This window comes from Pogona vitticeps, chromosome 1 (assembly GCF_051106095.1).
Source record: "Pogona vitticeps strain Pit_001003342236 chromosome 1, PviZW2.1, whole genome shotgun sequence".
In the NCBI taxonomy this organism is placed as follows: Eukaryota; Metazoa; Chordata; class Lepidosauria; order Squamata; family Agamidae; genus Pogona; species Pogona vitticeps.
This window is the reverse complement of record NC_135783.1, coordinates 131605642-131633180: the sequence shown is the minus strand read 5'-3', so window position 1 is coordinate 131633180 and position 27539 is coordinate 131605642. Positions and strand designations below refer to the sequence as shown.

Sequence of the window (27539 nt, the reverse complement as noted above, 5' to 3'; positions counted from 1 at the left end):
TAACGGTCCAACCACAGCCCTGCTTTTACACTTTCTGCTTTACTTTCCTTGGGAGTCATTTCAACTCATTGCTACTTTCTACCAGTGACATGGTGTCGTCTTAAATTATTGACATCATTAGAATAAAACATTTTTAGTCCACCAGGCACACCATCTCCTTCTAGAATCACATCTAAGCAATCAGAGTGCCAGCAAAACCGGTGCTTGACCCATGATGACCAATCACTCATTAAAGCAAGCTGATTTACATGCTATGGGAGATCAGAAGAGCTTGAGGGATGATGATGATGATGATGATGATGATGATGATGATGATGATGATGATGATGATGATGATGATAATAATAATAATAATAATAATAATAATAATAATAATAATAATAATAATAATAATAATAATAATAATAATAATAATAATAATAATAATAATAATAATAATAATAAACATGTTCAGACAGCCTTTAACACTTAAGGGAATCTTCGCTCTATTCGAGGAGGTTCGTGTGGTGTCTCATTCCATCCTGAGTTTAAAAGACCTAGGGAGATAGGCATGGGAAAGTTGTGCAGCTGATCCCAGTAGGTAACACAGGTTATGGTCTGTTCTCATATACCTCTCAGAAATCCGTTTTAGCCTCTCTGTTTGGATACATCTTTCTATAGTTCGGAATTTACTGTTTCTGCAGCACCTTAATCTTCACCTCTGAGAAAGACATGGCACGAGTAGCCAACAAAATTGCAACAGGCAGAGACACCCCTTACTCTGATTGAATGTATGTGTTCTGCCTTGTTTTTGTGGCCGGAGAGATGTGAACTATTACATCCATCACAATAACACTTCAGTTCCCCATACTTTATACATTTTTGCCCCATCGTTCACTATGACTTGTGTAGGCCTGCATGGGAACCGTGATATGGAAGTATGAACGTATGGCTGCATCTCCAAGGTGGGGAAAGAAGAAGGGAAGGAGGCCTCTTCCCACTCCCACTTCGTCATTGGTCGGTATGGCTAATGTAACTTGTTCCATGCTTTGAAACTTCAGAGCCAACACCTGCATTTTGTACAAGGATGATTTTTGCAAATTGTATGTAGTTCCTTTCACACACGGGTCTATTTTACAATTTAAGTATCTAATTCATATAATACAAGTCTTTGGAGGTTTTGCACTGTATAATTACACGGTTCATTGTATAAAAGTAGCACCATGTAGACTTATAAAGAAGCAGTTGTTTTAATCACTTTAACATTCCCAGTTTCCTTCTTGGTTAGTTTTTTTATAGTCATAAAATTAAGGAGTGTGCAGTTGCTGATTCCCAGAAACCATGGGATATGAAGCTGAGTAACTTATAAAACATCATTATCTTCCCCCACTCTCTATTTCCACAGAACTTTTACAGCTATTCTCAGAATCGCCTCAGTTATAATGCTGTGAAACTCCACTCACCACCCTGAAAACCAGTAGGATACTTCAAATATTCCCTTGAAAAGTGAGGGTTAGTGATATCAGTGCTGAAAAAAGATGATATGAACCATCTAAATTGTTTTTGTAAAGGAGACTTCCTTGACCAGATTCTCTCCTTTTGCAATAAAAACAAACAAACAAACCATGCATGTTATCAAAAATCTCTGCCTCCTGTCCACATATCCAACGCAGAGTCAAGTTCAGTTGCAGGCCAGCCTTCCTTGCCGGTGCTTACCTGACCTTTCTCTAAGGGATTTTTGCTTTCATAACTGGGAAGGAAGCACAGGAGAGCTAACAGCTAAGAGGAGTTTGTGACACCAGTTTTAAGTTAGCCCACATTCCAAGGCTTGTGAATTAAGCATAGTTGCTGCCACAGCCCAGGTGTTGGGAGAGTACCCCCTATTCCAGATTCATGTACACCCTGCAGGGTCTAGGATTAACTCTGAGTGGGATATACTATAAAAGCAAAGACAGGTGATATCTTTATTAAACCACTCAAAATAAGAAATAAATATCTGATGGTTTTTGTAGGTTTTTCAGGCTGTTTGGCATGTTCTGGAGGGTTTTCTTCCTAATATTTCACCTGTTTCTGTAGCCGGCATCTTCAGAGGACAGGAGTTAGAACTCTGTGTTCTGTTATAGCGTGTGGGATAGTTGAGCATTTGTAGCTGTGGGATCAGTTTTTTGTCCTTTTCAGGAGACTGGGTGATTATGGTGATCAGGGTGTTTTTTGTTATGGGTGTATTGTTGTGATAAGGGGGGAGATAATCTGTCACTGTGATTGATGGGTGTCGTTAGCTAGTATTTTGTGTGCAGTGCTCACCGGTCCTTGTGGCTGGGTAGAGTTCGTTGACCTTCTGCACATTGTATTTTTTAGTGGCGGCAGCCAGGCCTTGTTGACTTCCTTCTTTTTTGTTGAAGCTGTGCTGATGTTTGTGGATTTCAATGGCTTCAGTACTTGTCCAGTACTTCTGTATTTTGAAATAGGATTTCACATCCAGCTTGTTTCAGGACATGTTCAGTTACTGCCGATTTTTCCGGTTGTTTTAGTCTGCAGTGTCTTTCATGTTCTTTGATTCTGGTGTGGATGCTGCATTTTGTGGTCCCAATATATACCTGGCCACGACTGCAAGGTATCTGGTATACTCCTGCAGTGGAAGTACTGGACAACAACAGCAATCATTATGTTAGACTACACAGGGAAGACATTGTACCGATTTGAAGGTACGTGAAGTTGTATTTGTGTTTTTTAAATTATTAATAAAAGGAAAATTACAAATAACAAAATGAAAACTAAAATACAAGCTTAATAGTGACTACACACAATATACAATGAACTTTTCCCACCTGTGCCACCTTCAACCTTGGGACTAGGTGACCAATAATATCAATTTGTACCCTTTTTCACCCCATTCCTCTCCAAAATACATTGATTCTTCTGCTGGCATATAGCCTTTTCCCTTTGAAAAGACATATTCCAAGTATAAATTCCATACATCTTTGAAATGGTTAGACTTTACCATTCCTGTTCTAAATTGCATTTCACATGTTAACTTATCATGAACCGCTAAGCTCCACATTTATTTATACCAGTCTTCAAGATTGATTTGTTTGTCACTTTTTCAGTTCTTTGCAAATATTAATATTGCTACCATTATACAACTAACTCTTTCTACTCCTTTTTTTCAAATGGTCATTCTTAATCATGTTCAGGAGAGCAATAATTGGTGATATCTGAATGTTGCATCCAATAATTTTTCTTATTTCTTTAAAAAAAAACAGTTCCCATTCTTTCTTTCTTATTTCACATGTCCACCACATATGCATATAGGTCCCTTTTTCCTTTTTGCATCTCCAGCATTGAGATTGTATGTTTTTATTTATTATGTTCAGTTTTATTGGAATTAAATACCATCTCCATGCTACCTTATAACATTTTTTCTTTTACCCTTTTAGACATATTCTTCATTATTCTTTGTGACCATATCTTGTTCCAATCCTCTCCTTTAATCTCTTCCTCAAAGTGCTCCTGCCACTGGTTTTTCATCATCACTTGTTCAAATCCTGAACATACTAAAATTTTAAAAATTACACTAAATATTCCCTTTCTTTTACTTCCTTCTTCTTGATCTTGTCTTTGTTCGATAATCTCCTCAAATTTTGTCCATTTTCTAATCTCTCCTTCTTTTCTTGTCTACCCTTTAGTCCAGCTTTCCATTTGGAGTATATTTAATCAGGATATTACCTCTTCTTCTCCCAAAGTTTCCTTTATAGTATTTATAGGTTTATGATCACCAAATTGTTTATTTCACAATAATTGGCACACTAATGAACACTCATATCAATTTGCCCTTTTCTGGGTGTCTGGCTCACCTGTTTGCATCATTGGGTTTTCCAAGAAAGGAACACCATTACTCAAACTAGACATAAGTGGTATTTCCTGTTATTGATCAATTTCAAAACAATTTCTTCAGATATATGTGCCACTCATCAAGCCAAATGGTGGCTGCAGCCAAGAAATCAGGAGACTAAGACTTGGAAGGGCTGCTGTGAAGAAGCTAGAAAAGATCCTTGAGTGTAAGGATGTATCACTGGAGACCAAGGCGAAGATCCTCCAGACTGTTGCATTCTTAATTACTATGGATGGATGTGAAATCCGGACAGTGAAGAAATCCAACAGGACAAAAATCAACTTGTCTGAAATATGGGGCTGGAAAAGAGCTTTGTGGATACCCTGAACAACCAATCAGTAAAACAAACATGTGGCTTCCAGATCAAATGAAGTCAGAACTCTTTCTAGGATAGAACTGAGGCTGTCCTGCTTTGGGCACATTATTAGAAAACATTTGCTGGAGAGAACAAAATGCTGGCAAGAGCTGAAGGCAGACAGAAATGAGGAAGGTCAAATGTGAGATGGATTGACTCAATACAAGAAGCCGCAGCCTTGAAAAACAAAAAGAAAAAAAAAATAATGTTCCAAACATACAATCTAGTTTGACCTCTTATTGAGTGCACTAATTTTAAAATGTGATCAAAGAGACTGTAATAAGGTAACTGGACTGAAGTTTTTGCCAGGTGGTTCTATCAGAAACCATAGGATATTTTGGCTAGATTCTTGTTTTCAGTGTATGCTTTCGTAATGGTAAATGTGTAAGTCCTGGCAACAAATTGCTGATCATTAATGAGGCACTGATTGTATTCCTGGGCACATGTTCGATCCAAAATAGGGTGCATGCCTAGGAACACAAGTAGCACCTAATTAATGAGTGGCAATTTGCCGCCAAGGCTCACATGTTTTCCCTTACACAACCATAAATCAGCAATAGGATACTGGTCTTCAGATAAATTAGACTGAGATGGGCCTTTGAGTTGCCAATCAACTTATTAACTGCCAGTAAACACTGAAGGGTGATAAACAGAGTGGGGTATTTTATTGAAATGAGATGTTCAAGTGAGAAGCTGCAAAGTAGAGGATCAGGTTTCCTTTTTACTACTTTCAGGAGTGTCTCTGGAAAGGAAATAAAAGGACCATGAAGCAAATGGATTACAAGTATTATATTTGTTTTGTGGTCATGAGAGCACCTTGCTAGATCAGGGAGTGAAAAGTATCTCTTGTGCAAAGCTGTCCAGGAGTGTTCTGTTCTTCTTTATCATTCTCCATGGATGCAGATGATATTCTTCTGTATAAGTGAGGCATCCGGTTTGTTAAGAAGCAACATCTTGCTAAGACTCTTAAGCAGCCACTCTTGGCAGCAGGTGTTACATTTGAATGGAAAATGTCTTTTGCAGCTCTTAATTTTGCCTCCTTCCCCTAGTCAGTCAGTCCAGCAGGTCACAATTTTTCCCATTCCACAGATGGCAAATGGACAATTTGAAATCACAAAGCGCCCAGAGCCTCAAAATAGACATCTGCCTAAGGATGGCTAGAGGTGAACCTACAGTGTTCAAACGTGAATCGTCAAACAGGTGGCCACTGGGGAAGGGCAAAGATTCATAGGGCAAGATTTATAGGACTGTAGAGGCAGATGTTGAATGACGGTACCTCAGTGTGGGACGATAGCTCAGCATGGGAAGTCTATCGAGCCCTATTTTCTTCTTGCCCTTCGGAGGCACAGCTTCCCAAACTCTTGATTCTGGCATCCCAATGTTCACAATTGAGAGCTATTGCTTATGCAGCCAAAATTGTGCCAAGAGAAGATATCAGCAAGCCTAAAGGTACCTCAGAGTTTGCAGAAGTACAAATACCGTATTTTTTGCTCCATAAGATGCATCTTTCCATAAGACGCACCAATTTTTTAGAAGAAAACAGGAAAATATAATCTGTTTTCTTCGCTCCACAAGACGCACAGACTTTCCACCCCCCTGTTTTGTGGGGAAAAAGTGTGTCTTATGGTGCAAAAAATATGGTATATTTAGGGAGGGGGAAATGTCTAAACGCAGGCAAAGCTATCCCCAGATACTTTGCTGCCTGTGGTAAAGGGCAAAGTGGCACACACCCCTCCCTTATTTCACAGAAAAAGCTAACCAGACTGGCAGTTGAATCTTGGTATTTTATTTTATTTTTACCCCTACTTTCTCCCCTAGTGATGACCCAAGGCAGCATACAAAATTATTTAGAATTCACAACGAATGAAAACCGTATCAATTAAAATTTGAAATTATGATCTATAAATATATTTAAACCATTATTTTAAAACTGTGAATCCGACTCTAAAAGGTCTCCCCATCTCAGTTTCCTGGTGAAAAGCCTCTCAAAAGGGGTACATTTTCAATTGCCAAAAGAAGGAAAGGAGGGAAGAGGCCAACTGCACCTCCCAGTTCCATGATCTGGGGACAGCCTCGGAAGAAGCCCTCTCTTGTCCTTACCGGACATGGTCCCGCAAGCACTGAGCCTGAGAGAAGGCACTCCCCTGCGGATCTTAATACTTATGGGTGCTCATTACAGGGAGATACAGTCTTTCAAACAGCCTGGACTTTATGTTGACACTAATGACAGGACAGGCGTGTAGAGGGCATAGAGTACCTCATGTGGCACATGTAACTCTATCCATTCCATACCTCTCAGCATGGACCACCTGAAGCAGCCAGATCACTCTATCTCATGGTAGGGCTTATGCTGAGGCAAAGAGACCACGAATACAGCTTAGTGAGGACTGAATATATCCAGTGGAGGTAGGGAGATGGGGGAGTGGGAGGGAGAGACACAAAAGCAGGCAAGATGGTGGAATAGAAGGTGGTATCCTGGAAGAAAACAAGGATTATGGAATAGCACAGTGAACAAGTGCACTGTACTCTGCTACCTATTTTCAGGGTGTAATTACTAATTGTAGCTACATTTTGCTCAGCTTAGAGGTTGCTCAGAGAAGTTCACATTTGGTCTCCTGAGCAAACATCATTCATGTCTGCATATACTTAGGCAGAAAAATGTTGCAGCTCATGAGCTACCAGTACTGTATATTCACCATTGTTGGGCTTCTTCCAACAACTGAAAACTTATCTGTTAGCCTAAGTGTTTTCTGCACTGCTCGCATTGGCAGTTACCTCACCCTCTGCCCTTAATTATTTGACATATATTTTAATTTTGCTCTACTTTTTTTTTAGTTACTGATTTTACAGCATTTTATTTTTGTTTTGTTTTACGAACGGTTGAGTGCTTGGAATTTTTGTTTTGTTTTGTTTTTGTTTAAGTGAAAAATGGTGTGGAACATTTCCAAAATAAACAAAAATGAACTGCACTGTAAGGCTAAGTGGTGGCAAAGAGAGAAACCCTCACTAGCAGAGACCTGCTACACAATGTTGAAGTACACTGTGTAGAATTCAGAGTATTGTACCTAGGTACTGGATGAGCAATTGTGAACCTCCCTTTGCTGAGCAATTTACTGAATTAATCAAACTTTTAGGAGCCAGTAACCATTGCCCTTGGGAAATCATGGGAAGAGAATTCCTTTCACTGGTTGACCTTACTAGGCCTAATGTTTTTCCCATTAACCACAGAAACTTTAGACACAAGTTTGGAAGAAAGTTAACGATCTATAGGCTGTCACAGTAGATTTCTTCATTGAGTTATTGTCACAATTGTCATGGGACATTATAGGAAATCTGAGGTAACTTTGAGGTGAATTGGTTAACATTCAATGCTGTTGTGCTCCTCAGTTCATTTTATTTTAAACCAAGATACGTTGTGCTTATATTCAGATTCCAAGCATCTCTTTTCTTTCTAAGCCTCAGGTTATTTTTTTTAATTGTGGCAAATTCATTTAATTGATTGTTTTCTCTCAGTGTGTTTAGAGCTTGAAATAAAAGGCATTTCTAATCAAGGTAAGAGGCATTCGTCTGTGTCAACCTTTTTAAAATTTGTAGATGAAAAAGGGCACCCTTCTGAACTATGCCGAATCTTTATTTCCTAATTAAATGATTAGAAGACATGTTTTGACATGATTCTACTAAGCACAGAGACATATGTGAACTTTCATCAAGAAATATTTTTTGATGCACTTCCCCCCAACAGATGATGAAATCTGTGGAGAAACACTGACATCTTGTGACCACACTGGGTTACAACTGCTCCCCCCCCCCCGCCTCATGGGCTTCACTATATAAAACAAACACTTGGAATACTATTTCAAACAAAATGAAAAGGCAAAGAAACAACGTAAAAGACAGGAACTCTGAGATCTGCAAACAAATCCTTGACGGCCCATTCACTGGGATGTTCTAGGTTTAGATTTGTTACCTTAAACAGAACCTTAGATGGCACAACCCAGTGGCCCCCAAACCAACGTTACACACCTCTCATATTTTAAGGAACCCTCCTGTCTCCACGCCTCTTCTTTAATATCATCCAGTCCCCTTTTTTAAACCAACTATTCAGGTCAGAATGTAAAATTAAAAATATATAAAAATATCTAATAAAACATAGTTTTAAATTACAAATAAGTACAGTACAAGCCATTTTTCCTGATAAATCCTAAATTTCAGTAACAATATTTTCTTACACATTTGTTTATGATGAGACACATTTTCTTTCTTTGTGAACATTAAATTCTTCTAAAAAAAATAAAAATAGAAGTCAGGTTTAGGATTGTGGGATACGGTGCCTGCATTGCCAGGAGGGAAAAGGGTACCAAACTCTACACAGCAAAGGGCAGCCTGAATGTTGACGACACCCCTGTTGTCATCACCTCTCTCTTGTCTTTCTGTTGTTGTTGTTGTTGTTGTTGAGTTGTGTCCAACTCTTCGTGGCCCCATGGACCAGAACACACCAGGCCCTCTTGTCTTCCACTGCCTCCTGGAGTTGGGTCAAATTCATGTTAGTCTCTTCAATGACACTGTCCAGCCATCTCGTCCTCGGTCATCCCCGTCTCCTTTTGCCTTCACAGTTTCCCAACATCAGGGTCTTTTCCAGGAATTCTTCTCTTCTCACAAGAAGACTCTTACTTGTCTTTCTAGTGCCAAGTAAAGGTGTTTCTTTTGAAATAGTCTTTTTAAATTAAAGTGGACACTTAAGCTGGACTCTTCGGTGATTGTATATAAAGCATTTAAGGGTGTTTTAGAGCTTTCTAATGTTTTTATATGATTTTTTACACTATTCCATGCTTCATTGGTTTTTAATTGAATAATTTATTGTGTTGGTTACCGTTACTTGTATTGTAATTATTGTGAGCTGCCTGGAGTCACTTCATGGGAGAAAGGCATCATAGAAATGATATAAATCAAATCAAATCAAATCAAATCAATCAATCAAGATTGAAATCAATCCAATTAATTTGTCTCAACCAAGAATCCCTGGAGCTGAGAAGTCACATACATTCCAATACCTTTTCCAGGAATTGAATATTGGAGACTGGCCAGTAATTACCCAAAACAGTTGGCTTCTAGGAGGCCTTTTTCTGCCTTGCCATATATTTGCAGAATATAGAAACTGCGGAGCCAGTGTTCAGACCATGTGCAGGGAATTGCACTCTGTTCCAATGCTAGTGCCTCAGGTGGACCTTTTTGGTCTAGGGCTCAAGCTTGTTTGTTGGGAATTCCCCAGCAAACAGAAGAGTCATTCTAAAGGAAATTGCCCCCTGCAGAGCAACCCTTTCCAGAGCAACCAGACATGCACCTTTCCCACCGTCTGATCATGCCTTAAGTTCTAGTGGCGAAAGGTGGCACCTGTGAATCACCTTCAAGCATTTCTTACATGCTTTATTGCCAGTGCTTTGGAAAGAGTTCAATAAGACCTGAAATGCTGGATAGAGCAAAATAGGACCAGCCAGGATGCAAATACAACAGTCGTCAAAACAGATACCTATCTCTTGTAGTCTGCTACTCCTGCTTTAGGGGTTTGCTCATGCTTTTGCTTGGTGTCAGGATCGGTCCTTAGCATCTCCAACTAAAAGGGCTGGGTAGCAGTTGTGGGGAAGAGCCACAATCATCCAGTGGACAAGAGTGGGCCATAGAAATTCAAAGCTTGACCTGACATAAGATAGCTTCCTGGGAGATCACTAAGCATAATTAAAAGAGGGTTAAGCTAAAAAGTGGTTGGAACTTCCATTGGGACTGACAGAGGCTTCCCACACACACACACTGGCTCCCTTCTAGTGGAATAGCCACATCAATATATTGCCTCAAAAGAAACAATTTGTTCTTTTCGGCATCAGCTTTCTTGGACGCCAATCTATGCTGTACCTGTCTGCAGTGATCTTGAGCTAGACCAGAGATTCATATGCTTACTTATTAGTAAATTAGAAAGAAAGGTTGAGTTCAGAATATGCATTATTTGCTAAATTGCCCATGGGGGGGAATTATAATCTAGCTTCCTGTTAGATCACTTCCTCAAATTTTGAAACACATGTTTTAGAGCATGGGAGGGTGTTCTTCATGTTTTCAAAATATATTTTGCTTTTACTAGATGTTGTAGCTCCACCATACAGAAACTGGTACAAGAGATATATAATCAGAACTAAAGAATTATAAACCCAGGACTTTATTTTTGGGTACCGATTCAGAACTGAATGGCGTTCACAGTCTTTCTGCATTAAAATCCATTCCTGGTTACCTTTCCCTCCTACTTTCTTCATTTTAGAAGTATATGGAATAGGGATCATTTTAGCATTGACATTGTTAAACAATTGAGCTTCAGAAATCCTTGCCACTAAACTTAAGGTGAGCAAGAGATCTACTAGTAGATCCTGATCCATCCCTGTTTTAGAAGAGATAGTGTAGACAGATCATTTGAAGACAATGGAGCAGAGAGATGTGCTGTCATAGGTAAACTGAGTAATACATGGAGGTTCCTGAGTAGAAGAGATATTGACTGATATCACATTGGCTGAAATCCTCTTGGCAGAATTACATCCACAAAAGGCATGATTCTATAGGCAGAGGTGATTTTCAATAATTAAAGATTTCCTTCTCCCATCCTTCAGCTCCTACAGCTTCCACATGATGAAGGCAATTACAGGGCAGCCTTTGGAGCCAAGACATAGAAACAGGAAGTGTTTACATCTAAAAATCTACCTTTGCTGATGACATAATCAGATTTTGGTAGGTGTAGTTTCTTTATTTATTCAGACATTTTATACCATGCAATTTAATGGCATACATTACTCTGAGTGGTTTAACCGAAACAATAAACTACCCTTATCTTCCCCCAAAAATAAAAACAAAACCCGTAACAAATGACATTCAAAAATATAAATGAAAAGACTTCAACAAATAATCCAAAAGCAGATGATGGTGGTGTAAGGTGAATCTCACAGCTGTGTCAAGGGAAGGATGTCTTTAAATGCTTCCTGTTAGTTGCATCAACAGGATTTCAAGAAGTGTATCTTAGGGTATAAGTACACAATGAGAAAAATGTGAATGGATCTGCTATGAAGTAGCACCCAGGAGCTCAGGGTTCCATGGGTCAGTTCACTTCAGCCAACCACACAGGAATCAGCAAAGATAGGGGAGGAAATTGGCACCCAGCCTTGTTTGCAGCTTGTTAAGTTAGCTCTTCTCTGTCTGTCCAGATTTGTAGGAGGCATGATTAGAGCACAGCTGCTTTATAAAGCTGGAAACAAGTTGGATTTGAATCCCCCCCCTCTCTCTGCTGATACCTTTTTCTTTTTTTAAAAAAAAATTCCTTTGGTTACATTAAAAGAAGAAAAGAAAAGAGGAACTGGAAAAGAAGAGGAAAATCAAGGAGACTCAGGTTTGGGGAGGAGAGGATTCAAACAGCAGCCAGGTTCTTCATTGCCCTGCTTCTCTCACTGCTGTAACTGGCTGGAACAGCTTCAAGGAGAATGGCTACAGACCCCTCTCATTGGCTCAAACTATCACATCACCTGAACCAACGTGAACTACAGTATTTTGATTCTCAAAAAACAGAAGGCTCAGCAGAAGAGGAAAAAAACTACAGATCAAAGGGGGAAACTCTGGACTGATTTTGCATTGATTTGAATGTCACACAGTCAATGGAAAATAATGTGAATCTGACTGTCCCAACCCTGAAGCATTTCCTGCATTATTTGTCAATATAGTTGCCCCCTTATTTAATTGGAGAAAGGCATTATTATCCTTTACGTACTTGGCATAATGTTTAGGCACATATAGACAGGCTCAGGAATCTAGCAGAGTGCTTAGACCTTTGCTTTCGATTCCTTTGATTTACTTACCCAAACCCAACATGTTTTTAAAAAATTACACATCAGAGAATGACCAGCTTCTCCAGGATGGAAGACTTCTGTAAGGCTAGCTCAATATTAACTAGGTTTGATATACAGTAGGTGCACAGAAGGAAATGTGATATGAATCACGTCAATACCTCCGGCTACTATCTGTAGCACTGCGGAAATGAAGAGCCTTATTATTCTAAGAGAAGAAAAGGGGGGGGGGGAGGATTTCTCTGAAGGGAGAATGCCTCTCCTGTTCTGTAATTTTTAAAAGATTGCCAAATTCTAGGCTACATTTAACATTACTTTGTTATTCTAAGTGGATTTGAAGTGAAGGCAATAACATGCCCATAGTGAAAGTTCCTTGACTATACTCATCCTGTTGTGGGTTTCAGGGTTGATGTGCCTTGCGAGCAAAAGAAAGATGGACTGTGGGCTTGGAACACAAAGTCACTTAAGCCACACAAGAATCCACTAAATGTATCTTAATCTTTGTTCCTCATAAACGATTAAACTAACTTCAATGGCCTCATTATGTAAGGATCGTGTAAATAAGAATCAGCTTGCACTCTATCCTTGAAACCCATCGGGAAGTAGGATAAACTCATCTACAGTGATGATTTCATTGCTTCACCTTGAAACGACAGACCCATGAATCCACCCCACAGGAAACTATAATGAGAGGCTACGTCCTTGTTTTTCTGAGTAATATGCAAAAGAGTGGACACAGAAGTTAACCTAGAACACAAGCACACATACACTACCCCCAACAGGACAGATGTAAGAGTCCTTCAGTCACAGGTTACTAGAAACACAGTTCAGTCAGAACCCTCTTTATCTTCCCCGCTTCTGCTTTTGATCCATGAAACAGTCTGCACATCTTTGCTAAGGTTCCCTCTGTTCCACTGGTGCCCGTGATTAAGTGGATCTTACAAGATTTGAGGGCAAGAGAAGAACAAAAAACTGAATAATTTGTTTATTACAGATTATCACAAAATCTGTAGCAGCTGGGTGCATAAATAATGGATTTCTCTTTCAAGCCATGCTCAGCTCTGTGAAAAGGTTACTTTTCATCTCCAGCCTCAGCTTCAAAATAGCAAACCTAAGAGGGCTGCTAAAAATTATACCCCAAAACGGACACATTGGAATTCGTGTTTCACTAGGACATGTGACTTCTCTGGTGGTTGCCAAAAATAGAAACCTGAATGCCACCCACTGAGATTCTTATTTTGTTGCCCAAGCCTGGTCTTCAGAACTTTACAATCATTTAATTGGATAATCATATAGATGTTATGATTTCAAACTGTGAAGAAGTCTTTTAAAATGTGTAATTGGTTATTTCAGCACTACTTCCTACTGTTATCTTTTAGTGATACCATACTGTTCTGATCACATTTCTCCTATAAATCTAAAGACTTAAGCCAGAAACAGACATTAAAGATAGCCCGTAATTAAAGCTGAAAAGGCATTACTGCTGCCAGTTGATGATTGAAACCGCCTTTTTCTGCATTGTGAAAATTAGAGTTCAAAGGAACCCAGGCTTAAGTCCTGAAGATCAGGACTTTTAAAAAAAGCAAGCTATTCTGCTTATCCCCAGAGGTTTAAGCAGCTCCTGCTGTGGCCCTAAGATTCTTATATTCGCTAAGCAAAGTATGGCAACTTCAGGGCTGGATTCAGTTTCTGACACTGCATTCTAGTGATGGGCAAGATACTGTATAGTACAGTATAAACTACAAGCATACTGTAGTTTAAAGCTTTTACTGCTAATAAATAAGCCTCAGGGGAAGCAGCACAATCTTTTAGAAAATTCCATATAAAATCTTGGAAACCACCAATCAATGGTGTCATGGGGACTCTCACACGGAGTACCTTAAGAACGTCAGAGGGATAGCTTAGAGCTTCAGGGGGGAGGGGGGCAGTTTGAGCCTCAGGACCTGAGTCTCCTTCCCCTCAGTAACGTGTGGGTTCTGAACTTGTCACTGACTTGAAGCACAAGTATCAGACGTGGCCTCACATGCCTTTTATCAATTTCCTTTGGTCACTTAACCTAAGTGTGCCTGGTCTCTGTTCTGCATTCCCTAAGGTGCATGCAGACTGAATTAGTGTCCTGTCCTTTATGATGAAAGGGATTGAGGTGTCCTGGTGGACCACTGCGTAGGGATGAGTCAACAGCATGCTGCAGCTGCCAAGAAAGCCAACACAGTCCTAGGCTGCATGAACAGGGGGATGCAGATCAAGATCACGGGAGGTGATAGTACTACTCTGTACCGCACTGGCGAGGCCACACGTGGAGTGCTGTGTCCAGTTCTGGTCACCACAATACAAAAAAAAAAGATGCTGAGGCCCTGGAAGGGGTGCAAAGAAGAGCAGCAAAGATGATAAGGGGACTGGAGGCTAAATCCTATGAAGAACGACTAAAAGAACTAGGTATGTTTTGCTTAACGAAGAGAAGGCTGAGGAGAGGCATGATAGCAGTCTTCCAAGATCTGAAGGGTTGCCACAGTGAAGAGGGCATCGATTTATTCTCGGTCGCACCTGAGGGTAGGACAAGAACCAATGGGTGGAAAATCGTCAGAGGGAGATCCAACCTGGAAATAAGGAGGAATTTCCTGACAGTGAGAACCATTAAGCAGTGGAACAGCTTGCTTCCCAATGTTGTGGGTGCCCCATCGCTGGAGGTCTTCAAGAAAAGATTGGACAGCCATCTGTCTGGGATGGTATGAGGTCTCCTGCCTTGGGCAGGGGGTTGGACTAGAAGACTTCCAAGGTCCCTTCCAACCCTACAATGATTCTATGATTCTTTGTGAGAATTTCAGCTGGTTTATGGAATGCTGACTGATGTGGGAAGAGGCATAAATAGAATTATGATTGGAGGGCAGAATGGAAACCATTGGTTGGGGAATGGAATGGAGGATCTTTCAGAAGGACATGGCTAGCTGGTTGGATGCAGTCCTTTATATGAAATTTTCTTGGGGCAACATTTTCTTGCAGACCCCATTTTAAACACTCTAATATTGAAGCAACAATTCCATTAAAGCTCCATAAATACAGTACCTTGCAGACTGCTCCATGTGTTTATATACAAGGGGGAAGAGCACGTTCTTGGCCAGCCAACAACCCTTTAACTGTCTCTGTCAGTTATTGCAGGTATTTGCTTCCATTATGGATGACTCTTTTCAAAATAAAACAAATCTCTCTGGCACATTTGCATCCGTGTAGCTTTTCCACATTTAATCAAAACCATGCAGGCGTCTGCTTTCAGAAGTTAAAGAGAATTTCCACCGTTCCAATCATCAAGCTGCAGCCCTTCAAACAGTCTTGTGCAGTCTCTTTAGGCACACATGACAACACTTCTGGAGAGGGGCATGAGCAGAATTTTGAAGAATTGGCTGCTATTCACCACCATGGGAATTCTGGGAACAGAGGTATTGCAGTCACTTTCCTGCAAAAGGAAATGCAGAGGCTAGACTTACCTGGTCACATGGTGGTGGCCAGCGTGGTGGGAGTATTCCCTCAATGCTCCTTGTTCTTGGAGGCCTGGTAGCCTCCATGTGTTCCCTTCCAGCCAATACTGGGAGGCTAGATGCCAGGATCGCTGAGCAGGCAGGCTTCCCATTGGCCAGCCTGCACTGGGGAAGGAACACCTGAGGGCAGGCAGTCCTGGCTTGAGCAGGCTTTGTTCTGGTCCATTTCCGCAGCATAAAAGCGGGAGCATGGAGGCACTTCAGTCATTCAGCTGCTCACCAAACTTTTATCCTCATCCACCGACCCCCAATTACTGTGTGGTGGGTTGCTATGGGCACATTGTTAGTCTCTAGGGTGGTGGGTGCGATGGATTCCCTAGCGGTTGTTCCAGGTCATGTGGAATTTTGCCTTCTATCACCATTTTTGTGGCAGTTTTGGGGTATTGGGGTGTATCCAGGCAGTGTTGGGACAGTTGGTAGAAACTAGTCTTTCCTAGGTTATAGAGGGATCCCCTTAAGGGGAGCTGGGGACAGGCCTTGGTCTGGCCTAGCTCGGAGGCCAAAGGCTCTGTCATTCCTGCTGGTGAACCTCAGCAGAATGGTGATGGGTAGTGGTGGCATCAGGAGCATGAGGATCTCTCAATGCACAGGATCCATCCTCAGTGCTGAGTCAGGAAAGTGCTGCTCTAACCAATAAAGTTGTAGCCTTTCCTTTCAGAATAAGTTGTGTGTTTATTGTGTGTGTGGTTTTACCCAGGCAGCCTGGGCCTGATGAGCTTTAGGCTGACAATGCTGCCTTATAAAATATTGTTCACAGGAGGGTCAAAATTCTTTCCGAAGTGTTTCTGTGTGGCAGAAACACATTTCTGAACTGGTCTGGCAGAAACACATCTGCAGATCAATGTTGTTTTATTAGTTATCCTTCATCCTGCTAACAAATATTTTTTTGCTCAGATAGACCTTTGGCAACTGACAGACTGCTGAGGAAGCAGTTTCTGATAAAAATGTATAAAATAAGAGGGCCAGTGTCTTATTCACAAGCACAGAGCTCCACACCTAGAGCTCTCCTCATAGTAACCCCTGAGAACTGGATTTCACCCCATTGCAAACCATGGACCTTTACGCTTGAACAGGGAGTTCACGGATTCCCTCCTTGCAACTAGGACACTGACCAAGACAACCACTGAAATCTGGTTGCGTAGTGCAGTGAGTCCAACTAACATAAGTACAGTAGGTCAGTGGGAATTTGGTGAGTCAACTTCTCTGTAAATTCCACTGATTCAATGGGCCTGTTCCAGTTGTAACGTACTTATTACACTGAGCAACAGTATTTCAGTCAATTGCCTGTGGAAGTGCTATGAGGACAGCTTTTCTCACCCTGCCTCACTTTTCCCCATGCTCTTTGCAGCTTATCGTTGCATACAGTATATCACAGAATTGAGTACACCCCCTCACATTTCATAAATATTCGTAAGTATATCTTTTCATGTGACATCACTAACTCCTATCATCTGAAGATGCCGGCCACAGAGACTAGCAAAACGTTAGGAAGAAAAACCTCCAGAACATGGCCAGATAGCCCAAAAAACCTACTACAACAACCAACAACGTTTTTAGTTTGGTTTTTCACTAAAACTTGTATCTGTTATATAATAACAGTCAATGTTTTTATAATTTTGATCGACTGTGACAGACATTTTTAAATCATCATCATCATCATCATCATCATCATCATCATCATCATCATCCCTGTGCACTCCAAACCAATGTGATGAAAGCTAAGATCCATGGAGTTAGAGCTAACAGCAAATGTCAAGTCTGCCAAGAAAAAGATGAAACTGTGTCGCACCTTATCTGCAAATGTCCAAAGACTGCACAAATAGACTGCAAAGTTAGACATGATAAGAGTGTCAAAGTTAGTGCACTGGTCATTATGCAAAAAATATAACTTGCCAGCCTCCAGAAACCTATGGGAACATCAGGTAGAAAAGGTGTCAGAAAATGAGGATGTCAAGATTTTGAGGGATTTCCGGATCCAAACTGATGGGCACTTTGAACATAACACACCAGACATAGTAGTAATAGAAGAGATGTCTGGATCATTGACATTGCAATTCCAGGGGATGCCAGAGTTGAAAATAAAGATTTGGAAAAATAAATGAAGTACCTGGCAATCAAAACATCTCGCTTGTGGATGAAGCACACTTCAGTGGTCCTCGTAGTCATTGGGGTTTGGAGAACAACATCAAGAAATTTCACACATATTATAAGCAGTTGCAGATCTCAGAAATCACACCATCAGAGCTACAAAAAAATGGCAGTATTAAGAACAGCGTACCTACTGCACTGATATTTAACAGACCCTTGCATTTTTGGTTAAAACTTGTATCTGTTATGTAATACCAGTAAATGTTTTTATAATTTTTATTATTATAATTTTGATTATTTTGATGATGATGATGAATCTTCATCTCAAACAAACTATAAAGGTCTTCAGGGCAGCTATTCTGGCCCCTCGAGAGTTAGACATGAAGGGAGAGATGGGAAAGGGAAAAGCCAAGTCTGCGCATATGAAACCAGCAATCAAAGACCATAATGAAGGAACGTACTCAAGTGCCAAAACTCCAAGAGGATAACTCGAGGCAAATTATTTGTCAAAGACAAAAGACCATGTTCCCAGCAAGAGAGTGATGTGCAGTGAAGAGAATAATGGTTGTTAAGAGCAATTATGGCAAATTACTCCAGTGGGGATAACTATCTAGTAGGCCTTGACGGACGTCATGTTTGTGAATTTATCGGATAGTTTTGCTGCTCTTGCATAAAATAAACATATCTTAAGCTTCAAAATGAATTGCTTGTTCCTTCTGTTTATTAAAAAAGGAATTTTAAACTATCGTCCTCAAGGAAAAATAACCCTGAGAGAGAGAGAGAGAGAGAGCGCATGCGCAATGGGCATTCACAATTCTTTATGAGGCTCAGAGAATACACGCACATTAATGATAAGGAATGATAAGGAAATGCTTTATAAACAACATTGGAGGGGTTGTGGGAACAGAGAAGTGGAAGAGATCTAGAGATGATTCAAGAAAAGTTCTCAAAAAAACTTTAAACATTGAAAAATCAGTATGCCAGTTTCTTGGCAAAATGTATCGATGATGTGTTCATGAGCAGAGGGTAATATTATAGAAAAATGCTCTGGCTCATGCCTCAGAAGCAAGAACTGGGAATGAAATACAGTCCATCAGAAAGCATGGCAAAACTGCAGTGCTGGAAAATAAACTGCCCCAGGGAACCAACAGAGGCCAATTCCCATGAGAAAAGTGTGGCTGATCTGTTTCTTGCCAATGTTTGTACTTTGCCTTAAGGTATAACCTTTGTTCCAGCCAGTTTAAGGTAAAATGCTATGAAGTGCCTAAGTCTCAAATGAACCTTTCTAAGTAAATGCTATTGGAAGAATAATGAGAGTTTTGCAAAGCTACACCCCTTGGTCTGGCAGTCTTGCAGTCTCCCCCTGCTTCTGCAATTTCTTTAAACAATCAAGTTTTGTACCATTTTTGCCTGATGAAAGTTCTGCAGAACTCAGAAGCTGGCCTTATTTGTAATTTTTAAGCGATCTTTGGAGGACCTGACAGTGAGTTCAATTCCCACTGTACCTCTCAAGGAAAAGAGCCAGCCTGTGTAGCCTTGAGCAAGTTAAACCCATCCCAAAGTGTCCTTAGATGAAGGGAACGGCAAATCACTTCTGAGTACTCTACACCTTGAAACCCTGGAGAGTAGTCATAAGTCAGACTGACTTGACAGTACACTGTCATTATTAATAATGATATTGCCTAACCCAGAAATGGGCTTTTATAACTAGATCACGTCGCTATTTTTTGTATTTATTGGAGTTCAATTTTCTTCAGTGTTATGTCTCTCACAGAGATATCAGAAACGTTACTCTTATACATTCTTAAAAAGACACAAAAACATACACACATACGCATACACACAAGTACTGTAATCTGACAATATTCAGGTAGAGGAGACAGAGACAGTTCTCTCCTTCCAATAATAGCATATGAGTGTACCACCTAGTAACTGAATCGCAGAATTGAACTTCCTTCCACAGAGAGTCAACAATGCTGCTTTTAAGATAAGCTTTCAACCACTAGTTCAGCCTACACTGCAGAGAGAGTCCTTCGTATTAGAATTCTTCCTTTTCCTCTCTGCATTTTTCCCTTTTTTCCTGAAGTAGCATCCTATGAGGCTTAGTGATGACTGGCACACTGCCAGCATAAAAGCTTTGGCATGTGAGGATTAATTAGTATGGTGAAGGCACTTTGAAGATAAAAATGTGCAATGTACATGCTCAAAGGCTATTATACTTAACATCTTTTTTAAAAAAAAAAAATCCTAGCTAATGACTCTGGGAAATTTCAGAAGCACTCTCAGCAGAAATTAAAACAGAGGCTTGCTTGTGGTAGATAATATTTATACATGTAGGTTGTTAGTCCTTCAAGAAAGGCTTGAGGGAGGCAAAAAAATCTTCTAAACAGAGTCCAAAGCCAAAATGCAGGGAAGCCATTAGTACCACTCTGCATATAATTTGAATACATATGAACCCCGTACTGGCTTAGCCCCAGACACTGAAAAACAGAACAGAAATATGAACCATTACATCACAGCAGTCCTCTTTGGAGGCAATGAGGCTTGCCAGATTTCAGACAAATTAGTGGGGCCAGGAAGTTGTGAAATACCTTTAAATGTTCGTTTAAAAAAAAAATAAGAATTGCCAATAACATCTTATGTGCTTTGGCAGAATTGGATTGAAATTTGCAGTGTTGTTGCATCTTACATTTCAGAAGAAAAGGCATATGGTGTTGTCTCTTGCCTTTACACTTTGTTGGTTTCAGAAACAGATATTTTGCAGGATCCTTTCTTAGAGATGCTGTGATGGCACATACCACATTCATACAAATTGCTAAGACCAAATCCAAAAAGGGAAATGAATGAGGGAAATTAAGGACCATGTCCTGGGCACTACTCAGCACCCTCGGCTTTGGGAATGTGGTAGACCTTCAGTTTGTAAGCAAAGCTCCTACCAGTTTCCTTCCTTCCTTCCACACTCCATGAAGTGTCCTTAGGGAATATGTGTGCCAGTAGTGTACAGGTTATTCCCTTAGTGTCCCTAACCAGCAGCTTGCTTTAGCCGTGTGCCCTCTCACGGCCTAGCCCAAATCAGAGTCCTGCACCCCACCCACTCAGGAATACACATAAGAATCGACTGCAAGGAGGAAAATGTTCTGGAAATAAAGCCCAGCAGCAGCCATTTTAAAATAAAATCAACCAATGAAACATTTAGAGAGGATGTTCTCAAAGGTTTCAGTAAACAGCCTTGTTTTGAGCATCCTCTTAAAAACAGTGAATGAGGAGGCCAGGCACAGCTCCATTGGGGGCCCATTCCAAAGCTTATGGGGCCATGATGAGAAAGCCCTGTTTCATGTCGATTACGCCCTACCTTCCCCTGGTGTAGCAACCTGAAGGAGCATGGCAAGATCATGCAGGCAGATCATGCAAGTGGTGCAGGCGGATGTCCTTAGGGAGAGACATTCTGACAAATAACAAGTTCCCAAACTATGAAGGGCTTTGTAAGTCAGAACCTGCACCTTCAATCTGGTCTGGTACAATATTCAAAGGCAAGAGATTTAATTGCCTGAGAAGATGTATGCCCCGCATGTTATATTTTCATCAGTTCCTTAAAGGAGGCTTGTGCCATTGGAGTGCAACTAGCAAGCTGTGTTTATTATCACCAGAGGGAGAGCAGAAGCCAAAATCTCAGCTTAAGTGGAATAATATAGGCTTATGCCTCAAAGATGCCCATAGCTGCAGATTTTGCCCAAATTTCTAGAAAGCAAGCCACTGGTATGAGTCTGGCTCTCTTCTCTCCATTTGTCAGGCAAGCAAATTCAGAGCTAATTTGATGTTGCATTTTTATTGCTAGAAAATGTGAAAAACACTAGAATAATTTAGCTGGCTTTAGGTACTATATTTTTTTTCACTTGGGAAAGTGTGTGTGCTGGGGTGCCCATTTACAGTTCTGCCCCAGAAAGCGAAATGTCTTGGACTGATCCCTGAAGAATAGGGATAAAGCATTAAGTCATATTTTCTGCCAAGTCAGCCAGAATCTCTCTCTCTTCTCTGTTCAGGACAACAAATTAAGGGCTTCTCTGCTGTCTGCTCATTACGAACACCAAAACAGAACACTGTTCTAGGAACAGATCACTGAGGATGACTGTAAAATCTTATTAAAAGGTAATACACAGTTACCATGCTTCACAGTGACAGGTAAGGTGAAAAAATGGGATGAAGCAGGTGCTCTCCTTAGGGTGAAAGAAACTTTTGAAACTGTTGTCCAATTACTACCTTAATTATACAGTATATAATCTAATGTTCAGTTCAGAACTAGAGATATATGTGTGTGTGTTCTAAAAATGCTGGAACTAGCACAGAAAGTGTGACTCACCACAACCTTATTGCCTGGCCTTACTCGTTTTACATTTGTGCTCATCAGTGAGGTAACCTATTAACCTTCTCCTGCAACATGATCTCCACAGACATCTCAAAGGAAACACAGAGGTATATTGCCAACAGATCAGATTTCACAATTCTGCAGGTTTTTTAATGTGCTTCGCATAGATACCCCAAAAACGTACTGAGATACACTGAAGACATGTTCATGCTGCAAACTTCATATTTTTTACACAGGAGGTGACCTGTTAATTGTAGTAAGCCTGCTCTGAAGTAAGCATCTTGTGGCTTTGGGGCTTGTTGGGGAAGAGAAGAATGAAGGCCAAGAAAATTATATCTTGCCTAGGAACAAGTCTGTGGAACTGAATGATATGGTGAGGGGCAACCCTACATATTCCCCTGAACATACAGTCTCAGCTGGGAATTCTGGAAGCTGTTTCCTAAAAATGGACCTTCTCCAGTTCTAAGTTACAGTACTTTTCTGGTGGGATGTATGACATGTGAGGCATTTGTAAAGTCTGTCCACAATCTTGGAAAATGAAAATAATGCCTGTAGTAGCAGCTGCTGAGACATGACTTCAGAAAAAATCCAATTGGCACCCCATAGATGAGGAATCCCCTTCATGGATTGCTGCCTTGTCGTGGTGAAGGGGCTTGAGTAATTCAGAGAAGCTATGGGCTATGCCGTGCAGGGACACCCAAGACGGACAGGTCATAGTGGAGAGTTTTGACTAAACGCGATCCACCTGGAGCAGGAACTGGCAAGCCACTCCAGTATCTCTGCCAAGAAAACTCAATGAAGGGGGGGGGGCTAAAAGATATGACACTGGAAGATGGGACCCTCAGGTCGAAAGGCATCCAACATGCTACTGAGGAAGAGCTGAGCACAGGGACAAGTAGCTCCAGAGCTAATGAAGTGGTTGGGCCAAAAACGAAAGGACGCTTAGCTGTGGACATGCCTGGAAGTGAAAGGAAAGTCCGATGCTGCAAATAAAAATACTGCATAGGAACCTGGAATGTAAGATCTATGAACCTTGGTAAACTGTATGTGGTCAAACAGGAGATGGCAAGAATAAACATTGATATCATGGGCGTCAGTGAACTAAAATGGAAGGGAATGGGTGGATTCAATTCAGATGATTATTATATCTACTATTGTGGGCATGAATCCCGTAGAAGTCATGGAGTGGTCCTCATAGTCAACAAAAGAGCGGCAAAAGCTGTACTGGGATACAATCTCAAAAATGATAGAATGATTTCAATGCGAATCCAAGACAGGCCTTTCAACATCACAGTAATCCATGTTTATGCACTAACCACTGATGCTGAAGAGGCTGAAATTGACCAGTTCTATGAAGACTTACAACACCTTCTAGAACTGACACCAAAGAAAGATGTTCTTCTCATGATAGGGGACTGGAATGCTAAAGTAGGGTTTCAAGAGATAAAAAGAACAACAGGTAAGTTTGGCCTTGGAGTTCAAAAAGAAGCAGGGCAAAGGCTAATAGAATTTTGTCAAGAGAACAAGCTGGTCATCACAAACACTCTTTTCCAACAATACAAGAGGCGATTCTACATATGGACATCACCAGATGGGCAATACCGAAATCAGATTGATTATATTCTGTGCAGTCAAAGATGAAGAAGCTCTGTACAGTCAGCAAAAACAAGACCTGGAGCTGATTGTGGATCTGATCATCAGCTTCTTATAGCAAAATTCAAACTGAAGAAAGTAGGAAAAACCTAACCACTGGGCTAGTCAGGTATAATCTAAACCCAATCCCTTATGAATACACAGTAGAAGTGATGAACAGATTTAAGGAACTAGATTTGGTGGACAGAGTGCCTGAAGAACTACAGTATGGATAGAGTCTCGTAACATTGTACAGGAGGCAGCAGCAAAAACCATCCCAAAGAGAAAGAAATGCAAGAAAGCAAAGTGGCTGTCCAACAAGGCCTTACAAAAAGCAGAGAAGAGAAGGGAAACAAAATGCAAGGGAAATAGGGAAAATTACAGAAAATTGAATGCAGACTACCAAAGAATAGCAAGGAGAGACAAGAGAGCCTTCTTAAATGAACAGTGCAAAGAAATAGAGGAAAATAATGGAAAGGGAAAAACCAGAGATCTGTTCAAGAAAACTGGAGATGTTAGGAAAGTAGGAAAGCTAAGGCTCCAGTACTCTGGCCATCTCATGAGAAGACATCAAGAAGAGGTGGCAAGAACACACAGAGGAATTATACCAGAAAGATCTGGAAAAAAACTAAGATCATGGCCACTGGTCCCATCATCTCCTGGCAAATAGAAAGGGAAAATATGGAGGCAGTGACAGATTTTACTTTCTTGGGCTCCATGATCACTGCAGATGGGGACAGCAGCCACGAAATTAAAAGATGCCTGCTTCTTGGGAGGAAAGCAATCACAAACCTAGACAACATCTTAAAAAGTAGAGACATCACCTTGCTGACAAAGGTCTGAATAGTCAAAGTTATGGTTTTTCCAGTAGCGATGTATGGAAGTGAGAGCTAGACCATAAAGAAGACTGACCACTGAAGAGTTGATGCTTTTGAATTGTGGTGCTGGAGGAGACTCTTGAGAGTCCCCTGGCCTGCAAAGAGAACAAACCTATCCATTCTGAAAAAAATCAACCTTGAGTGCTCACTGGAAGGACAGATCCTGAAGCTGAGGCTCCAATACTTTGACCATTTGAAGAGAAGAGAAGACTCCCTGGAAAAGACTCTGATGCTGGGAAAGTGTGAAGGCAAGAGGAGAAGGGGATGACAAAGGATGAGATGGCTGGACAGTGTCCTTGAAGCTCCGAACATGAATTTGACTGAACTCTGGGAGGCAGTGGAATACAGGAGGGCCTGGCATTCTCTGGTCCATGGGGTCATGAAGAGTCGGATATGACTAAACGACTAAACAACAAAGGGGGGGGGAGGCCATGGGGTGGCTGTTCTCACTGTTCCAAAGCATCATACCCCAACATGCTGTGTCAATCGTTGTTGTGAGAAAAACATAGAAGCCCCCCAATGGTGTAGAAGAAATTTCCAGACTGGAAGGGGAAAAGCATGGTCTGATTCACATTGACATCACATCATGTGATCATTGGGAAAAGCTCAGATTTAACCATACAGATCCAGGACCAAACGGCAAAGTATTTTCCAATGTAGTTGCACATTTTGATAGCCATTGGCATCCAACTACATTTAAACACCAGCACACTTCCTCCCCTCCCCCGCTATTGCCACAGTATGTCCCATAAGCATACATGCATTTCTGGAATGCTGCTTATAATTGGGAATGAACATCAAGGAGATACACATATGTAACTCTGCATGCAGAACAGAGAGAAAACCACCACCAAGCCCCTTCCCAGTCTGTAGAAAGAAGCTACAATTTCATCCTATATGATTTTTTAAAAATTAATGCAGTATCTCTATGTGGCTTACTGAGTTCATATAGGGAAAAATACTTTTTCTCCTGCTGAAAAATGCAGCTGTCTACCCTGCGCAAGTTACTCCTTGCTGGTCTCAGAAGCTGAAAAGTATAGCATCTGGGCAGTCGATAACACCAACTTCAGATATTCTTTCAGGCTTACCAATCCCCTTGTTTATATTTAGAAAAGTCTGAGATGTTAAGAGTGAGAAAGAGGGAGGGAGGAATGGAGGGAGAACGAGAAAGAGGAGGTGGCATTTGGGTTCTTCTGGGACCTTTATTCAAGGCTGTGCACTGGTAGTGCTTGTTAGAGTCTCTTAATAGATCAGACTGTCTATTTCGTGGAATGGGGAGAACAGGAGGGGGCCTGAGGCCACAGATACAACTTGTCCCAAACAGCTAATAGTCAATTAGGGGTCTTCCAGAAATGCCTTGCATTGCCCTTTGCTTTGCTTCACTTTGTTCACCGTTGCTGCTTTTGTTTCTGCATTCAGATGTGAGCCCTGGTCTCTGATTCCCCGCCTTTTCCCACCAAAAAGGGTTTGAGAACCCATACAAAAAACTGGACAAGTCAAGCTAAGAGTATATCAAGGAATTTTATAATGAAATTAGTGTCAAAAGGCTGTCTCTGGAAACCATCATAGTCTGTAATCTGGGGTAATATACTCATAGACCTAAACCATGGGAATGATGTCCATGGGAAGGGCAAGGCCAGTGCTTTCCTCAGAAACTTAAATTTATTTATTCATTTAATATACATAAATGGACCCCTGTGTGACAGTAGAGTGTGCTAGGCATGCAGATTACACTATTGCATCACTATGCAACTTCTCTCTACCCCCACCCCTCGCTGTAAAATTCCTGCAAACACCCTCAGTCCCCAGTGGTGAACTGAAGTGAGGACTCATATGGATTGCATATTATCCTTCAGAAAAGAAGATTGAGGGGAGATATGATAGCACTCTTCAAATACAGTACTTGAAAGGCTGTCATACAGAGGAGGGGCAGGATCTGTTCTCGATCATCCCAGAATGCAGGACACAAAAAAGGGCTCAAGTCACAGGAAGACAGATTTCAGTTAAATATCTGGAAAAACTGAATGAACGAACGAACGAACGAACGAACGAACGAACGAACGAACGATTAGAGAGGATGACACTAGGAACTAATTACCTTGGGAGATGGTGAGTGCTCCAATGCTGGAGGCATTCAAGAGAAAATTGGGTAATCTTCTGTCAGATCTGTTTTGATTTCAATTCCTGCCTTGAGCAGGGGGTTAGACTCAATGGTTTTATAGGGTCCTTCCAACTCAATCATTCTATGATTCTTTGGACTCGTGGATTTGCTCTGGGTGCATGTGTCTTGTTTGCTGGTGTTCCCTACGCAGAAGCTTCCTCCATGCTCATATGACTCAACTTCAAATCATAATGGACATGATGCATCATGCTGTATAGACCCATTTGAGTACCTGCTTGACATCTAAACAGAAATCTCCTTACATACTTTAATTTCAAATGAATTCCTATGAATCACATAGGCTAGAAAGCCACTAAAATATAGCTATGTGTAGCAGTAGACGTGAACTCCTCTTCTGATGTTCAAATCACACCCTCTGTGCCAACAGCTTGGTAGCTAAAAGAAGGCCATCAAGCAGCGAGAGGGAGGCAGCAGAAGGCTCATACACAAAAGTGAGCTCAGTGGGCAAACTGAATGAAGGAAAGAACAACCTAGGACTGAAATGCAAAGAAGACACTGAAGACTGAGAGGAGATTGAGGATGAATGACAAGTGGAGCTAGGATGACATCAACTTGCTGGCTACAAGTAGCCGTGTTGTGGTAATGTGGTATACAGGTCCCTTGGTGTCTGCAGTCCTTCAAAATTATGACAGACAAGCAAGGCTAACTGAGGGAGATGGCAACAAGGGTGGGATACAGAGAGGAGGTGGCAAGTGAGAAGGAAAAGGATGAAACAAGAGGCACATGACATGAACTATGCAGAGAAACCCTTCTCATCATCCAGGCACAT

At 41.0% G+C, this 27539-nt stretch overlaps 1 protein-coding gene across 1 annotated transcript in view; it reads left to right on the top strand.

Annotated features, from left to right (window-relative positions):
• LOC144587799 (uncharacterized) overlaps positions 1–27539 on the top strand; it is an 887030-nt gene that overhangs the window by 503501 nt on the left and 355990 nt on the right. The gene's annotated exons all lie outside the window — the stretch shown is intronic.